General features: G+C 42.3%; 1 protein-coding gene across 1 annotated transcript in view; it reads right to left on the reverse strand.

Annotated features, from left to right (window-relative positions):
- LOC126161345 (esterase FE4-like) overlaps positions 1 to 13,041 on the reverse strand; it is a 149,195-nt gene that overhangs the window by 36,563 nt on the left and 99,591 nt on the right. The window lies entirely within an intron of this gene.

Here is a 13,041-nt window from a genome sequence, read left to right on the forward strand (position 1 = left end):
TAACTTGCTGCTTGTTGCCCCTCAGTACGGCAGGAAAGCTGCCTCCTTGGCTTCTTCTGCCGATTCACAAGGCGTCCTTCTTCGGTGGCACCTGAAAGCGTTTGCAGTATCTCTCTAGCTATAACTATTACCTCTGGAAACGTGTTTGAAGTGCTGCAATTCAGATTGTAGGTGGTTGTCATCATAAATAACTTTTTCACTGTGAATTGGCATGTTTAGAGCCACTTTCTTGTGTACTGGGTGATGAAAACTATCGGCATTCAAATGTCGACCAGTGTGCGTCGGTTCCCTGCTCCTTGTGCGTGCGGCAGCATCTATATAGGTCAGATATCTCACGCAGTTGCAGGGCATTATACCGAGAAGCAGAGACATACATATTAAACAAAGGAGCTTGACAAGTTGGCCATAGCTGAGCATTGCCTGGAACAAGGTCAAAAAATGCAATACACACTGAGAAGGGAGTGGGAGTGGGCTTTGCATGTCAAAATGAAGCAACAACGGGTGCTTAACGCTTGTAGGAAGGCGGGAGCGACAGTTTCTAACCTGGGCACCCACCCCTCTCGCCCTCGCGCCACATGATGTCACTCGGTCCTTCAGCGGGCCGGGGCTGCTATGAGCTGCCCAACTCAACTTCCGCGTATGCATCGTTTTGGCCCTCTCTGATTGGTGCCATGGCCATAATAGTAACTGTATAAGCGGGACATCGTGCCAGCGCCAGCACAGCAAGGGCTGGAGACCTTTAACTTGCAGTGATTGACCCACTAGAAGCTATTCTTCTAGATTCAGAACCAGTTAGTCAAAACCTCTCTGTTATCTCATCGGACTGTCACCGCCCCAGCACACCCGTCGTCAGCACTGTTTACAAAATCATCACTGAGAGGTCAGCTTCTTCTGTCATGGAGGCCCTCTATCTCTATCGCTGTATTGCTCCATGACGGCCAAAGATTCAGAGGAGGACATCACCCGGAACTGCCGCCACAAAAAATACAACCGCAGTCTACACAATGCCGCCTGCTACCTGGACAACAACATGGGCAACAACAACCTGTCAAACGTCCACAGGACATGTCAACAACACTCCAGCACCACCGACTCCGCAGACTGCAGCACCATCTCCATCACCACCAGCTTTCCCAGCACCAGCCACATCACCGCAAGCAGCATCGTCAGTCGCAGTACCATGAGCAGCAGTAGCAGCCACACTATCACCGGAGTAGCCCCGACATCGTCAGCCACGAGAACCAGCTACAACGTATACTCTGACACCATCAGGTAAACATTTCTTGCCCTCTGTCATCCCCCAGCCTCCCTTTCACACCCAGCGAAATCTTACCAGCAAAATTAACGAAAGGCCGAGTACCAGCGATCGTCGTGGTGGAACCAAAAGGATCCAGTGAACTTTCCCAGATACTGACGGCATGCAGTTCGAACTCATTCTAGAACAGCAACAGCTAGTACATTCCTCTTCCTGTTTTGCTCAGCAGGTGTGACCAAAAATTTCTCAATCCAAAGACGCTCCTAAATCACATTCAGCGCTACATACCAGCAATGCAAATCCAGCAAATCGTGCCTAGGAAATATTCCATCATCATTAAAAAACACTCCTCATTCCCATTCATCCCTCCTCCGACTTATTCCCTCTTTTGAAGGAAATGCTACCACTACAATACTTACAAATCCTCCGCCTAAACAACCGCAACCTCCACGCTGAACCCTCACATTTAAATCAGTGATCAAAAAGGTTAACTTAAAGTACACTGACGAAGAGATGAAAGTGAACTCAACTCACAACTGGGAATCAATGTGTGCAAGGCACTCTGCATTCAATGTATTAATGGACCATGCTTTCTAGTACGAGCTTCTCGGAATCAACTGACACCATTTATACACTTATAAAATGTGGGGCCTTGTTTTACCGCAGGAAGCATCCTGTAGAAGCATCTCAATCCAGATGCATCTCAATTCACTACACAAGCTTACAGATTTCAGCGATGCCTCCAATACAATGGAGATCTGACAGAACATTGCAGGAACCCACCCCACCTGTCGTCATTGCAAGCAAAACCACTTTCACAAACAATCCCTGAACCCAAACTCCCCTCCTCCCTGCAACATCTGCGACCAACCTCATCCCACCTACTCCCACAAATGCAAATCCAAGCCCTCTCCCAAAAAGCCTGAACTCACCATCCCCAAACGCACAACTGATCAACCGCTCCTCACAAACAACTCCCTCTGTCCTCCACCCATCGCTGAAGATACAATCAGTTTCACAACATTAATCCGGCAAAACATCTATCCTTTTGAAAAGCCCCTCATCCTACAACAGATAACCCTCACCACCCTCACCATTTTCCGTTTCAATACTTACGTCACATATTCCAAAAATCATGCCCATTTCACTTTTGATCGTCTGGAAACACCAGCATAGCCTACCCTTCCGTTGTAGCAGACGTATAACATCCTCTATCGAAATATCCATTCCCTCCACTCTAATGAACATATTCTTATCCATAACTTGCTACAACAAGAACTCTATGCTCTCCTCCTCAATGAAACCTTTCTCCAACCTCACCATTCCATCTGTATGTCTCCTTACATCTTACATCGCACTGATAATCCGAAATATTTCCTCTATTCCCCAACCGCTCCTCAATTATCCAACTGAGCACCTTACCCCATCAGTTCTCAAAACTGACAGTAACCCTTTCTACTATCTACTTCCACGCTAATCATCCCATCCCTTACAATTTCGCCGGCCGCGGTGGCCTAGCGGTTCTAGGCGCTCGGTCCGGAACCGCGCGACAGCTACGGTCGCAGGTTCAAATCCTGCCTCAGGCATGGATGTGTGTGATGTCCTTAGGTTAGTTAGGTTTAATTAATTCTAAGTTCTAGGTGACTGATGACCTCAGAAGTTAAGTCGCGTAGTGCTCAGAGCCATTTGAACCTTACAATTTCCAGACAAATTTAGACCAAACCCCATACATAATCACAGCCAATCTTAAACTTCAGTCCTGCAGAATTGAGAAAAACACAGGTGGTGTGAGTTTGTCAGCATCCTCATTGGCCACAATATCCATTTCCCTGTCCACACTCATTGTGATGCATGTACCACCCCCAATACCATTTTTGCCTCCCCATCTTCTTGAGGTACACTGCAGTAGAAGTCCTAGATCCAACTGGGAGTGATCACCAACCTGTCCTACTTCAGATCTCATACAGTGTACCCAACCCAACTCACACCACTCCTAATAATCCATCCTGAGATATCCAGGATTATTCCTGTGCAGACTGGAATGTACACTGTGCCCAAATCCATAGCTTAATCGAAAGCCATGATTCCAATCTCCAAAATCCTGATGACATCCAAAGTGAGGTTGACTTCGTACAATACGCCTTCTTGGATGCTATTTCCAACCATATCCCACTCTGAATTCACTACTAAGACTGTCTTCCTCTTGCTCCCTGTGCTCATGTGCTCTTGCCCTGCTCCAAGAATCTCTTCGCACCTACAGAGAATTCCTTCGTACTCGTGACCGAGGCACGCTCACGTGCCACAGACGGCTCCAGCGACATGTTTGCAGTTATTTACAAACCATGTGACTTTGGGACTGGCACATGACATGCACTAACTAAAAGAAACACCTAGAAACTCTGCTAAGTCTTGGAAAGCCTTCCATGGACTCTACAGAAACAACCCCACTCCCACCTATCCATCCTACATAACAAAAGACCGCTTCCAGACAATCTCACCAAAGCCAGCCACTTTGCATCCTACATGGAAGGCACATTTACCATACCAACACAAGATCCTAACTTTGATTACACGATGGACTCTTACGTGTATGAACATGCCAATGAAACCACCCCGCCTCTCGCACTAAACTTCCAGTACTTACACAACACTCCACGAATAGGACTAAACACACCAATAACAGCTGATGACATTACACAAAAACTCGCTAAAAAGCAAAACACTACACTTGACCATATTAAAATTACCTACTGCCTCCTCAAGGAATGTCCCAGACCTTATCACGAAATCCTTTACAATACCATGCTGAACACAGATTATTACCCAGAGCAGTGGAAAATGTCTGAAGTCATCCTCCTCCTGAAACCTGATAAACCATCTTCACAGACTACATCATATCAACCGATCAGCCTCACATCATTTTTCAGCAATATCTTTGAGACCATTCTTACCCACCAAATCCATCAGCATCTTGTGATCCACCTACCCATTGCCAGTATCCAATATGGTTTTTGTCCCAACTATTCCACTGATGACCGACTTCCTTACCTTACCCAACTAATCTCCCATCAACTGAATAAATGAAAGTCCGCCATATTTGTCACCCTTGATATCTGAAAAGCCTTTGACCGGGAATGCGATACTGGACTACTCTTCAAACTACAAACCTATGCACTCCCAGTTAACTATATCTGCATTACAGCATCCTTCCTTAAACACCATCCTACATACATCACAATCAACCATGCCTGTCCCACATCTTTCACCCTGCTGCAGGTGTACCTCAAGGCTCGGTCCTCTCACCCGTCCTTTACATCCTGTACACTGCAGACATTCCCAAGCTGCCACCCCCAAAGTACCTCCTGCAATATGCTGATGACATCACCTACCTAGCCACTCATCATACCATTCAACTCTCCCATGCCTCCCTCCAAGGCCACTTGAATCTCCTAGTCAACTGGTGTAATGTATGGGAACTTCAAGACAGTCCATAGAAAAGCCTATCCACCATCTTTGGTCACACCACTCAGCATTTCGGTTCTTCAGATTTCCACCTCTCCATCTACGAACAACCTATCCCTCTGACTGATGAAAAAAATTATTTAGAACTAATGCTCGACAGAAAATTAAAGTGGAATGCACATCTCCTTACCATCCAACACAAAACTCGAAACCGACTAAAACTGTTAAAATTACTAACAAGCCACACATGGGGTCTACATCCTTTTACCATTATCCTCACCTATATATCCCTCATCCGCGCCATCCTAACATACGTTCATGTTGCCTGAATCTCTGCCTCACCTAAATTCTGTGGGTCCTTTGAAATACTGGAAAGACATGCACCTGGCCTCCACCTCGCCTTCCACATCTGCCTGCTTTCCCCAACTCGCATCCTGTACCTACTCATCCACTTCCCACACCTTCTTCTGTTCCTAGAGCACCTTCGGATCTGATACATAAATTGCAAAACAACCCAGTCCCGGCAACCAATTTCCCACACACATGAATCCACATACTCTGCTGCGCCACTACATCCACATTCTACTTTCCATGCAACTCCATGCCGTATCCGTCCTCTCCCACTGGAATTTTAACTAACTACCACTTCCCATCCTGAGATATACCCTTCTTTCCAACCCTAATCACCCTCACACCATTGTCCAATTTTCCCTGTCCCCTTTCATCCACTTTTCTGCCTCTTGGTGGCTACCTGCAGTTCTATAGGACCCCATGGTTGCACTGCCTTTTAATGGCTACCTGCAGTTCTACAGGACCCCATGGTCATACTGACCATTCCACCTTCATCGTGACAATATTTTTCGAGTGTCACCTCACATCACCATTACACCATGGCAACATTTACCTTCACGAGTGACTGTATTTTAGCCATAATATAAAATCTTCAAATGAGTTTTAAAAACCCTCAGTATTGCTATCTATGTATATTTCACAAATTCTCATTTATTGTTACTTGTTTTTATCTAACAATTATAACTTTTTTTACATAATCATCTCTCATTATCAGCTTTTATATATTTTAACTTTTTAAATATGCTTTTTTTTTAACCTTTGTCTGAAGAGCAGCTTTGTCTGCTGCCAGCCCGCCTCCTATGTGGGGAACTGAAATAAAAATTTTAAAAAAAGTCTCGGCAGTCAGTAGTTTTACTCCTGATGATGATGGTGGAGACGGCCATTAGTGGATTAGAGCAATGCACTTTGTCAGCACACATATGAAGATGCTGGTGAACTACACGATGCAGTGTTGATCGAGGTACATCAGGTTGCCTAAATGCTTGACGAATTGACTTACGTGGGCTTCTGAGAAACGTTTGATATCCTCCACTGTCTCTTCTGAAACTCCATAACGTTCATCACCAGGATGTTTCATAACACTTCCTGTTGCCAGAAACTTCCTATATCATTCCTTAATTGTTTTCACATCAGGTGGATCATGTTGATACACGCGACGATAATTTGTTTGCACAGTAATCAGCGATTTTGTTTCTGCAAACCACACTACTGCTTGTGCGCACTGCTGTGGAGTTGCCATTTTCACTTCATGCAAGCATGCTGCACTCTGGCGACAATGCTTGGCACTTCTGACATGGGAATATACATTCTTTGAGATGCTCTACAATGTGGTGCATTTGTCATTGTCATACTACTGAGGTTTCTCTCTCCTGGGTCCTTCAAATCAGGGAGGTTTGAATGGGACACCCTGTACTATGACTCAGATTTTCAAGAATAGTTGACACAGCACTTGACAGATATTTGCTTAGTAGAACAGTTCATGATGGGAGGTACCCTCTGCAGAGTACAATCACAGTAAAGAAACTGCCAAAGAAACAGAAATTATTACACAATAGGTATACAACAAAGAATGGGGCTGTAGATTCAGAGATGCTAAATAAAACGAATTTGGCTGTGAAGGCGCAATGAGTGAAGTATTCCACAGTTAGTTTAGCAGAATGTTATCGAGGTATCTCTCAAAAAACCCAAAGAAATTCTAGTCATCTGTAAAGACTGTAAGTGGTTCCAAAGTCCATGAAGTCATGAACATGAAAAATAAACTGAAATTGAGGGTAGGCAATCAAAAGCAGAAGACTGAACTTGGTTTTCAAAAGTTCTTTTACAAAAGGTAAAACTTGCCACTGTAAAGATGAGTGATAATGATAGAATGTTTGTGGTTTTGAGAAAAACTGAAACTGCTACAATTGAACAAAGCTCTAGGGTGTTATGAAGTCCCTGTGAGATTCTACGAGTATTCTGAATTTGCAGCTGAGTCAGCCCCTCTTTTAATTATAATAATATACCATAGATACTTCAAACAAACAACAGTGCCTAGTAACTGGGACAAAACAAAGGCCACACCCGTCTACAAGAAGGATAGCAGAAGCGATCCAAAAAACCTTAGGCTCTTGTCCTTGATACACATTTGTCATAGTATCTTAGAGTCTATTTTGAACTCAAAAGTCACTGCAGGAATGAATGTCGCACTCGCAGACCCTACCAGCACCAAAAGAACACAAAGAGAGCTCTATCAGCATGAAACTGCAGGGCAAGATGGAATTCCAAAGTCACTCGTCAGTGACGCAAATGTCTATAACAGGAAAGCTACCGACGCCCTAAACTCTGGACTATAGAGCAATGGAAGAAACCCATTTGGTTGAATGAGTCTCATTCCACATTGTTTCCAACTTCTGGTCGAGTTAACATCCTGAGAGTGAAATATGGCTGGGGGTCGGTGATGATTTGGGCAACCATATCGAGGTAATCCACGGGCCCCATGGTTAATCTGTAAGGGCACATTACTGCCAAGGAATATGTGACTATATTGGGTGGGCAGGTCCATCCCCTGGTACAATGTTTGTTCCCCAATGTTGACCCTGCGATCCAAGACGACAGGGCCCATGTTCACACTACCCACTCGTCCAGGGCTGGTTTCGTGAGCACAAGGATTGATTATTGCATTTCCCCTGACCACCAAGTCACCATAGATCAATATTATTGAACCTTTGTGGTCCATTTCAGGGACAAGGTTCCGTGATCTCTGTTCACTTCCATCATTGTTACCTGAATTTGCTACTGTTTCATAGGTAGAATGGTATAAGATTCCCTTGAAAACCATTCAGGACCTGGAAGCTCTGGAATGTGAACAGTTTTTCTACACCAGATTAGGAACAGTAATGTGTTGCATTTTTGGTGTTTTCACATTTTTGTCCATTCACTGTACACTGTAGTACTGTCTGAACGAAGCTGTGCAAATATTCAGTCAGATAAAGATAAGATTTCAAAATGTTGCAAAGATTGGCAGCTTGCTTTCAATGTTCAAATATTTAAAACTGTGAACTTCAAAAAATGAGAAAAAACTGTTTCCCATGATCACAGTATCAACGAGTCACATTTGGAATCGGTCAACTCATGCAAGTTAACATCTGGGTGTGACAATTTGTAGTGGTATGAAATGCAACGATCAAATAGATAGTCATAGGTAAAACAAATGGAATACTTGGGCTTAGTGGTAGTTTACTAGAGACATGCAACCAGTCTACAAAGGAGATGCTTATATATCATTCGTGTGACTCATCCTTGAAATTCTACACATTTCTCTTGACAGAACATCCACAACTGTTATTCACTGTGAATGATAAAATCCGCTACAGTAGTAAAACTTATCTGTTTCTAAAAAGGGAAGTCTCGCCCAATTTCATGACATAAGTTCCGTCTTCAGGTGCATATTAAAATGTGAGTCTACAAAGGATGCATAGCTAAGGCTAAAATATGTTACTAGGGATGCGCTATTTTAAAATATTTTAATCTGTTTTAAACTCAGATATGCATCCTTTGTGGGCTTAAATTTTAATGCACTCCTGAAGATGTGACACATGTCCTGAAACTCGCCCCCACACCCATTGTCGTTGAAACTGCACAGATATCGCTTCGCCATTCCCCCCGCTCCCACAGTGGAGCTGATCTCAAAGGTTCGTGTACATATTGTCCCTGCTAGTTAAGAACCATTGCCTCCCATGTGGGTCAGGCACAAAACATCTCTGAATCACGTTGTGAATCTAGTCGTGTGAACTAGCAGTTGAAAATTGATCGCGTTTTTCCAGAGATATTTCATACACTTTCAACCATGATGGATCCAAAGACAGCTTTGTTTATATTTTTATTACTCTGGAGTAAGATATCAACTGAATCCCAGTCTATTTTTACTAAATTGTTTCCCTGAGTAATTTGATTTAGTTACTTTAGCAGTCTGTATGCATTCATTGAATCCTAATAAATATGTTTGTAAAAAGGTTTATCAGCTTCCTTCAATAACCCTTGAATATTCACAGATATTATTGTCTATGTACTATCTGATTATGGAATTTAGTAAACACTGGGAATGTCTCATATATTTCTGCTTTATTGACACAGTTAAGTTCTTAAATTAATGAGAGATGGCACTGGGGGATCAATGAAAGGAGAGTTGATCCTAGTGTGTATTGTTTCAGTATGAAAACAGTCAGTCAGTACTACATGTCTTCATGTACCTATCACCAAAGATATGCTTTCCCACGAAACTGTCCATTGCCATTAATGTGCGATAAATTATAAATATATTTCTGGGCCTTTCAATGTCTAAGCTTCTCAATTCTCACGACATGATATTAATTATGGGTTCAAATCCTTTCAATGTCTGTTCAGCACAAGTTTAGTCTTTTAACGGCACTACTTTTCACTTCTCGTTTATTAGCGGAATCACCTTGACATTTAGTGGCAAAGATACTAGTGTGATAAGGTCCAAACTATTTTCAGTCCCAATACTCCTTAATAATTCGCATACAGTGAATAACCCCCCACCCATGAACCATGGACCTTGCTGTTGGTGGGGAGGCTTGTATGCCTCAGCGATACAGATAGCCATACCGTAGGTGCAACCACAACGGAGGGGTATCTGTTGACAGGCCAGAAAACTTGTGGTTCCTGAAGAGGGGCAGCAGCCTTTTCAGTAGTAGCAGGGGCAACAGTCTGGATGATTGACTGATCTGGCTTGTAACATTAACCAAAACAGCCTTGCTGTGCTGGTACTGCAAACGGCTGAAAGCCAGGGGAAACTAAAGCCGTAACTTTTCCCAAGCATGCAGCTTTACGGTATGGTTAAATGATGATGGCGTCCACTTGGGTAAAATATTCCGGAGGTAAAATAGTCCCCCATTCAGATCTCTGGGCAGGGGCTACTCAGGAGGACATTGTTATCAGGAGAAAGAAAACTGGCATTCTACATATCGAAGTGTGAAATGTCAGATCCCTTAATCGGGCGGGTACGTTAGAAAATTTAAAAATGGAAATGGGTAGGTTAAACTTAGATATAGTGGGAATTAGTCAAGTTCGGTGGCAGGAGGAACAAGACTTCTGGTCAGATGAATACAGGGTTATAAATACAAAATCAAATAGGGGTACTGCAGGAGTAGGTTTAATAATGAATAAAAAAATAGGAGCATGGGTAAGCTACTACAAACAGCATAGTGAACGCATTATTGTAGCAAAGATAGACACAAAGCCCATCCCAACCACAGTAGTACAAGTTTATATGCCAACCAGCTTCGCAGATGACAAAGAGATTGATGAAATGTATGATGAGATAAAAGAAATTATTCAGATAGTGAAAGGAGACGAAAATTTAATAGTCATGGGTGACTGGAATTCGATAGTAGAAAAAGGAAGAGAAGGAAAAGTAGTAGGTGAATATGGAATGGGGGTAAGGAATGAAAGAGGAAGCCGTCTGGTAGAATTTTGCACAGAGCATAACTTAATCATAGCTAACACTTGGTTCAAGAATCATGAAAGAAGGTTGTATACATGGAAGAATCCTGGAGACACTGAAAGGGTTCAGATAGATTGTACAATAGTAAGACAGAGATTTAGGAACCAGGTTTTAAATTGTAAGACATTTCCATGGGCAGATGTGAACTCTGACCACAATCTATTGGATATGAACTGTAGATTAAAACTGAAGAAACTGCAAAAAAGTGGGAAATTAAGGAGATGGGACCTGGATAAACTGACAGAACCAGAGGTTGTAAAGAGTTTCAGAGAGAGCATTACGGAATGATTTTCAGAGAGAGCATTAGATTGAAAAGAATGTGGGAATGAAATACAATAGAAGAAGAATGGATAGCTTTGAGATTTGAAATAGTGAAGGCAGCAGAGGATCAATTAGGTAAAAAGACAAGGACTAGTAGAAATCCTTGGATAACAGAAGAAATATTGAATTTAATTGATGAAAGGAGAAAATATAAAAACACAGTAAATGAAGCAGGAAGTGCAAAGTGGCTAAGAAAGGATGTCTAGAGGACAAATGAAAGGGTGTAGAGGCATATATCACTAGGGGTAAGATACATTCTGCCTACAGGAAAATTAAAGAGACTTTTGGAGAAAAGAGAACCACTTGCATGAGTATCAAGAGCTCAGATGGAAACCCAGTTCTAAGCAAAGAAGGGAAAGCAGAAAGGTGGAAGGAGTATATAGAGGGTCTATACAAGTGTGATGTACTTGAGGACAATATTATGGAAATGGAAGAGGACATAAATGAAGATGAAATGGGGGCTCTGATACTGTGTGAAGAGATTGAAAGAGTACTACAAGACCGGTCGAAACAAGGCCCCAGAAGTAGACAACATTCCATTAGAACTATTTATAGTATTGGGAAAGCCATCCCTGATAAAACTCCACCATCTGGTGAGCAAGATGTATCAGACAGGCAAAATACCCTCAGACTTCAAGAAAAATATAATAATTCCAATCCCAAAGAAAGCAGGTGATGACAGATGTGAAAATTACTGAACTATCAGTTTAATAAGCCAAGGCTGCAAGATACTAACATGAATTCTGTACAGACGGATGGAGAAACTGGTGGAAGCTGACCTCAGGGAAGATCAGTTTGGATTTTGTACAAATGTTGGAACACGTGAGGCAATACTGACCCTAAGACTTATCTTAGAAGATAGCTTAAGGAAAGGTAAACTTACGTTTCTAGCACTTTTAGACCTAGAGAAAGCTTTTGACACTGTTGACTGGGATACTCTCTTTCAAATTCTGAAGGTGGCAGGGGTCAAATACAGGGAGCAAAAGGCTATTTACAATTTGCACACAAAACCAAATGGCAGTTATAAGAGTCGAGGGGCATGAAAGGGAAGCAGTGGTTGGGAAGGGAGTGAGACTGGGTTGTAGCCTATCCCGATGTTATTCAATCTGTATATTGAGCATGGAGTAAAAGAAACAAAACAAAAATTCAGAATAGGAATTAAAATCCATGGAGAAGAAATAAAAACTTTGAGGTTTGCCGATGACATCGTAATTCTTTCAGATACAGCAAAGGACCTGGAGGAGCAGTTGAATGGAACAGACAGTGTCTTGAAAGGAGGATATAAGATGAAGATCAACAAAAGCAAAACAAGGATAATGCAATGTAGTCGAATTAAGTCAGGTGATGCTGAGGGAATTAGATTATGAAATGAGACACTTACAGTAGTAGATGAGTTTTGCTATTTGGGGAGCAAAATAACTGATGATGGTTGAAGTAGAGAGGATATAAAATGTAGACTGGCAATGGCAAGGAAAGTGTTTCTGAAGAAGAGAAATTTGTTAACATCGAGTATAGATTTAAGAGCCAGGAAGTCGTTTCTGAAAGTATTTGTATGGAGTGTAGCCGTGTATGGAAGTGAAACATGGACGATAAAGAGTTTAGACAAGAAGAGTATAGAAGCTTTCGAAATTTGGCGCTATGGGAAGAATGCTGAAGATTGAGTAGATCACATGACTAATGAAGAGGTACTGAATAGAATTAGGGAGAAGAGGAATTTGTCGTACAGCTTGACTAGAAGAAGGGATTGCTTGGTAGGACATGTTCTGAGGTATCAAGTGATCACCAATTTAGTATTGGAGGGAAGTGTGGAGGGTAAAAATCATAGAAGGAGACCAAGAGATGAATACACTAAGCAGTTTCAGAAGGATGTAGGTTGCAGCAGATACTGGGAGATGAAGAAGCTTGCACAGGATAGAGTAGCATGGAGAGCTGCATCAAACCAGTCTCTGGACTGAAGACCACAACAACAACAAGTTGATGATGCAATTTTCATTAAATAAAATTTTACGTCGAAAAGTCAGCTCTAGTGAAGGAGAAAAATGATGTTGTTTCTGATGTTATTAGTTATCTAAGGAAAAATGAAACATAATGGGTAGATCACGTAACTAATGAGGAGGTATTGAATAGGATTGGGGAGAAGAGAAGTTTG

This window comes from Schistocerca cancellata, chromosome 1, assembly GCF_023864275.1.
Source record: "Schistocerca cancellata isolate TAMUIC-IGC-003103 chromosome 1, iqSchCanc2.1, whole genome shotgun sequence".
NCBI classification, from domain to species: domain Eukaryota; kingdom Metazoa; phylum Arthropoda; class Insecta; order Orthoptera; family Acrididae; genus Schistocerca; species Schistocerca cancellata.